A 6,592-nucleotide genomic window follows, 5' to 3' on the forward strand; every position below is an offset into this window, starting at 1 on the left:
AAATGCAACTTCTTTATTTAGGCCGAAACTCACCAGTGAGTTGCCCAAAATCAATGCCATTTTCAGATGCCTTAGGATTCTGGAGCCATGTTTAAGCTACAGAAGATAATGTAAACAACATGTTGGCATTTAAGAGGTCTAATAGCCTCTGGAAATGAATAAGTTTACATGGAGAAAAGGAAAATTTTTATAATTAAAGGTAAATAAGAAACTTCTGATCAGGTCCTATATCAAATAATAAACATGAGTGGTACTAATTATAAGATAAATGGTGCCTGTATGATTTACGTAAGACAAAAAAGCAGATAAAAGAATGACATCTTTGGATACTGTAATCATTTCTTTCAGTGCATCTAGTACTTCTGAAAGTTGCAGATCAACCAGTCTGGAAAATGATTTCATCTTTTTATATTCTTCTTTCCTTTCTTTTCTTATTTCTCCTTCCCTTCTTCTTCCCCTCCCCCCCCCCCAATTCCTCCTAGCTCCCACCCTTTCCCTAAGACAATGAGAGGACAGGACAGGTTTTTCAACATTGCTTTACCAAGTTTTTTTTAACCATGGTCTGGAGACCACCTTGAGGGGTGACAGAATAGTTCACTTCTCAAGCCTATTTCATTCTTGGTTTCTCAGTGGAAGTTGCCAACAAGGCACCAATTAGGGGAAACAAGAGACTGAAGGAAAATAGAAATTTGCTACTGTATTGCGTGAGTGTGTGTGTGTGTGTGTGTGTGTGTTTTGACATCTAGTTTGAACTTCAACATGGCCTGTGCTCTTTTGCAAGCATTTAAAAAGAAATAAACTTAGTCTCATTACCATCAGATAAGATGATGGGGGAAATGGGCTGGAAAAAAATCCTGAATCTTTTCTGAGCCCTATTCTCCAGCTTACAAAGAAAAGGGCAAATTCTTTACTGCTGTGCCATTCAGCTATTATGTTTAACAATCTAATTAGAAAGGCTGGGTAGCCCATTCCCATTGTAAAAGCAAAGACAGTACACACAAGAAAAACCAATTAGACAGCTGTCGTTTACAGATCTGAACTGCCCTCCAGCCAGTTTCTAATGAACCACCCACCTCCCAGGTCTTCCCCTCCCCAACCCCCAGGGGAATGCTCTTGTACATAAACTGGGCCAGATGACCATGGCAACAAGGGTACAGTGTTGCCCATACTCAAGATGGGGAATAGCCTCAATTACCTGGAGTGAGCAGCCAAGAATTAGTTGCCCCTTGACATTAGCTCTCACTTTGATGCTTCATAGTGACTTCCAACTTGTACCCAACTCTATGCAGGGGGGCTTCTCTGGATTATGCGGACCCTGAGTTTAGGCAGGTCAGACCTCTGCTAACAGGTGGCAATAAATCAGAGTCATTGCTTTCACTTTTACGAATATTACTTTCTACACACCAGGGACTTATTTTAACTTGAAACAGATGAAAAACTAAACATTAGGGCTGCATACTTGCCATGCCTTTGTTTTTTGGGGGGCCCCGTATGGCTTAAATTAAGGCGCACTGCATTGGGCAGATTGCTTACTGCAAGTTAGTCATCTGTTGGGTGTTTTGTGTGTCCCATAAGGCAGTTGTGGTTATTCACAAGTCTATTAATTAAAAAGAGAACTAGTAAGGGGGAACTACTGAGTGGGCTGATGAACCATGCAACCACTTCCAAAATGAAGAAGACGTATTAAAAACAGGGGGAAAAACACACCTCTCTTGCATTCCATCTCCTGAATCATCTGATATCACTAGTTGTTTGAACTAAGCTTTATAAAGCTCATGAAAAATAAGCTCTTGTCATCACTGCATCTCAATGAGGAGTTTTCACTATAAGAACTAGAGCAATGCTGTCTGGACTGATGGGACCAAGATTGTGTCAACGTTTCCATTAAAAAAAAATCAGCAGGTTATGACTCATGGACAACAATTCACCTTATGTTGAAATTTGGCCTTATCAGAACAGAAAACATAAAGGCCTTTAATTCTGTGGGAATTAAAAGAGTATATTATGTCTATTAGCAAGATAATTTAATAGAGAATACCTTGGGTTTTTTTTTCCCCTCAGGGCCTTTTCAAGGATCAAAGGACATCATATGCAATATTCTATTATTCTCCCAAGAGTTTTAGGAAGGTAGGAAGAACCCAGGGTTTTTAATTTTACAGGTATAGGAAAGTATTGAAGGAAATATATATATTTTGAAAAATATATTGTATATTTTTTGAAAAATATATATATTTTGAAATATATATATATTGAAGGAAATATATATTGAAGGAACTATATAGGAAAGTATTGAAGGAAAGTATAAAATCTTAAAGGCAAGATTCCCAAGTTCACCTATAAGTCATTGCATAGATGAATATGTAATCGTGTGTGTTTGTATGTGTGTTTTGATCAACTGAATTTTTAAGGATCAAATTTCTGAAGTTTTTGTAGCCATTCATCCTCGATGCTATTAAGAACTAAAATTTCAGACAGGGTGGCACAGTAATGTTGCCCTGCCAGGGTTTGTATGAAAACACCAAGCAACTGGTGACAAGTGACCAGTGGGGGCCTTCTGGGAGAAGCAGCCCTTGCTGCTACTGCCACTGCTACCCCTGTTGGAGCTGGAATTGGAGCTGGAAGCCACCCTTCCTTCTAGGCAGGTCCCTCTTCCCTCCCAGAGTGTACTACTGAAATGAAGAATTAGTGAAATGAAAAAGTAACTGTTTATAAGAACAGATTAAAAGTGCTATCAGAAATAGCAATAATAAACAAACCAAAAAGACACCTTACTAGTAATTCTCAGATTGTGGCACTCCTGGCTTAGCTGAAGAAGATCAGTTATACATGTCCAGAAACAGAAGCCTGAGATACATTACATCAAAGATTCTTCACCTGACCCAAAGTCAAGAGAAAATCGGGGTAAAAATGAGAATCAAAGGTTCTACAGGAATGGATGTTCTATTTTCAACATTAGAGTACATGAAAGATCTTCAGAACACCCTCACTATCTTAAATATTTTTGTTGAATTGGTGTCAGTTGATGGTAGTAGGAGAATAAAGTTAGTCTCCAAGTTCACACCTTTCTTTCAAGAACTGGACCAAAAGACAAAAAATCTGGAGCAAAATCTAGAATTAATGGGGCCTTAACGATAACTCTGAATTTGGTGGAACAGAATTTGCCGAATAAAAGTTTAATGCTGCCTTGTCTTCAACTTTTGCCAGTCCTTTGAATGCAGTGTCCTTATGGAAAAATGGAGTTATGGAACTGATGTCTAAAATCATGGCCTTTTTAGTAAAAAGAACACTGACCTTATGAAGGTTCCTTTAGACACACTTACGGCAATGCTAAAATCAAAAACAAATGCCAGGAGAGCTGTAGACAGAGGATGTGTCCATGTGCTTTTAACAATTTATGTAGATTGGCACTGGCATGATAATCGACACAGAAACCTGCTCATCCAGAAGGGAGTTTTACAGAGTTTAAAAAGTGTTACAAGCCTCAAGTTGGGAAGAAAGGCATTTACTGATGCCAATGGGATAAAAATTCTATACAACACTTCACAAGATTGCTTGGCAGTCAGGACTCTTGATCCTCTAGTCAACACATCCTGTATGATTATGAGGAAATGTTTTCCTAAAAATCATCTTCCATTACTAACTAATAAAAGTGCTTTTCATTTTCAGTTACCAGTTATTCCTGTGACAGTACCTGTGACTCAGCTTTATAATTTATTGCCTGAAGTGGATGGTGTAGTAGATGAAAGTGATGATAATGAAAACTTTGAATTAGAAGCTGAAAATGAAATTGAGAATGAAGATGATATGGACCAAAATGTTAAGAATGATGATATGGAGGCTAATCAACAAGTTAAAACCCAAGCAAGACCTAGGACGACCAATAGAATAACTAAAGGTGTATGCACTTTTCCCACGAACTTTCTGATGACTTTCAAGAATGTGATTTAATTGCCAAAGAACCAATGTCCTTGGCAAAGGAAGGAAATCTAGGTGGACCTATTGTTGTTCCTACAGAGAGGAGCCATCTATGGAACCAAACAGTCTAATAAAGTCAGTGAAAAAGAATATCATTTCACAAAGAGAGGAAAGTGATAAATAACCTGCTTTTTTGGACCTGGAAAAAAGGACATTAAAAAATAGTGATGGTTTGTTGCATCAACAGGAAGGTGATCAAAATAGAAGTTTCATCAAGCCAGTATCTCACTAGTGACCTAGTAAAGACCTGGAATAAATAATGCTGCAGCATGCTCCCCCAAATTCCCAGAGCTTTGCTGCCAGAATAAAGATTCCAGTCCTCACCTTATCTCCATTACATGCACTAAAACATGTCCACATACTTCTACTTGTGAAAATATGCTCTTTGAGGTACAGACTATTCAACTAGGTATGCTTTACTGTAGTTGAAACTGAAGAAGAGGATGATTCTTCATTTAATTCATCAGTGGAGTCAACGTCAATGGAAGTACCAAACATGCCACCGCTCTGTGATTCTCATCTATATGCCGATATTGTGCAAAATACTAAATTTGTTCCTGAATATTCAGAAGTGTTTCATCCTGATTATTTTGGTCACATTCTACCTCCATTTAGGACTCTATAGAGTGCAAAGGACAAAAATTGCTCGGGAGGTTGAGAGACATCAAAATAATAGCATTGACAAAATTATGAATTACATGGATAACCCAAATTTGACATGGATAACTGTACCAGAAGAAGGAGAATGGTTGAAATTTAATTCTATATTTTAATCTGGAAATCTATAGGAAGTTATTCAAATTGGGGGAAAAAACTAAGTATGATCTTATTCTGAACTCAGATAACAAATAGCAATCATTGTCATCAGACTTTGAAGTCAGTGGAATGTGGGCAGGTGTTGGATACAGATTTGATATCATCCACTGTGAAAAATCTAACAGTCTTCAAATCCGGCCTCAGACACTTAACACAAAAACTAGCCATGTGACCTTGGGCAAGTTACTTAACCCCAATTGCCCTCAAAAAAGAAAAAAAAATCTCATAGTTTAATTATGATATGCAACCCCTTACATATTCAGTCCAGGAAGCATTACATACTAGACCAAGGCAGATTCATGTAGGTACTGACATTTCTATGGTAAAATCATTCTTCAAGAAGTTCAGATGCTGCTGGTGGGCAAAAAGGAAAATACTGCTATCCGATTACATTCACAGTCACTTTCCCACATATGGATGATGTTTGCTACTTTGTTTATCATTATCCTTATACATACTCAACTTTACAGATGCTTCTTCAAAAATTGGAATCATCACACAACTCTCAGCAAATCTATTTTCAGCAAGATGTGTTATGTGAAACTCTGCCTGGAAACAGCTCTCCTTTATTGACTATAACTCCCATGCCAGAGTCCAATTATGATGAAAATATCTGTCAATTTAGAAATTGCACTTATATTTTCTTATCTGCTTGAGTACATCCTGGAGAAACTAATTCAAGCTGGATTATGAAAGGAATTTTGGAATATCTCATGAGTAATAACCCTACTGCTCAGAGCTTGCCTGAATATTATGTTTTTAAAATTGTCCCTATGCTAAAACCAGATGGCGTCATTAATGGAAACCACCATTGTTCTTTAAGTGGAGAAGATTTGAACTGGTAGCGGCAAAGTCCAAACCCAGATTTGCATCCTGTGATTTACCACACTAAAGGTCTGCTATAGTATATGGCTGCAAATAAACGATTACCTTTGGTTTACTGTGGTTATCATGGTCACTCTTGATAGAAAAATGTATTATGTATGTCTGCAGCATCAAGGAAACTGTGTGGCATACTAATGATAATGCTGCCTCTTGTGACATAGTTGAAGATATGGGATACAGGACTTTGCCTAAGATGTTGACCCATACTGCCCCAGCAATCTGCATGAGCAGCTGTAGCTTAGTGGAAAAGTCCAAACAATCTACAACCCATATTGTTGTATTGAGGGAAATAGGAGTACAAGCTGCACCATGGAGAGCACATTATATGGCTGTGATCAAGGAAGATACAAGGGTTTACAGATTGGGACATGAGAATTGGAAGAGATGGGAACAAAGTTTTGTGTTAATTTATTCTGTTTGAAAAGACTGACATCGCCATTAGAATATAATCTGCCTAACAGCTTTCTTGAGTTTGAAAATGACTGGATTGAATCTAGCTTCAAAGTAACAAGCCCTACAACTTATGTTTTGGAAGAAGGTGAGCCTAGTTTCCTTAAAGAAGTTGATTATAGTGCAGAAAGCAATTGTGAAAATGTTGAGGATTATGAACCTTCTGTTCAAAAAGATGCACTTTCTGACTCAGAGTCATCAAAAACATGCCTTCTTTGAGCCATCTGCCAATTCATGTAAATGACTGAAGAATAAGAGAAATAACTTAGTTTCTATTGGATAGGAAACTTTAGATTTTTAAAAAGAGCTGACTCAAAAAGACAAAAAAACAACTGGAGCCAGTTGGGTTTCAAGACAATAAATGTGTTTTTGATTTATGATAAAAACTGGCATTTCTTTTATTTAAAGAATTCAATGGTCTGAGTGATAGCATTGAATTGTCAAAGATTGATTTACCTTTTTCTTT

General features: G+C 37.4%; 1 pseudogene; it reads left to right on the top strand.

Moving 5' to 3' along the window:
- The first annotated feature begins 1,139 nt into the window (after positions 1-1,139).
- LOC138155130 (cytosolic carboxypeptidase 1-like) lies at positions 1,140-6,345 on the top strand (annotated as a pseudogene).
- The last annotated feature ends 247 nt before the right edge of the window (positions 6,346-6,592 follow it).

The sequence above is a fragment of the Petaurus breviceps genome, unplaced genomic scaffold, assembly GCF_028583685.1.
Source record: "Petaurus breviceps papuanus isolate PSGF00001 unplaced genomic scaffold, PetGlider_PUasm1.0 91133, whole genome shotgun sequence".
Lineage (NCBI taxonomy): Eukaryota > Metazoa > Chordata > Mammalia > Diprotodontia > Petauridae > Petaurus > Petaurus breviceps.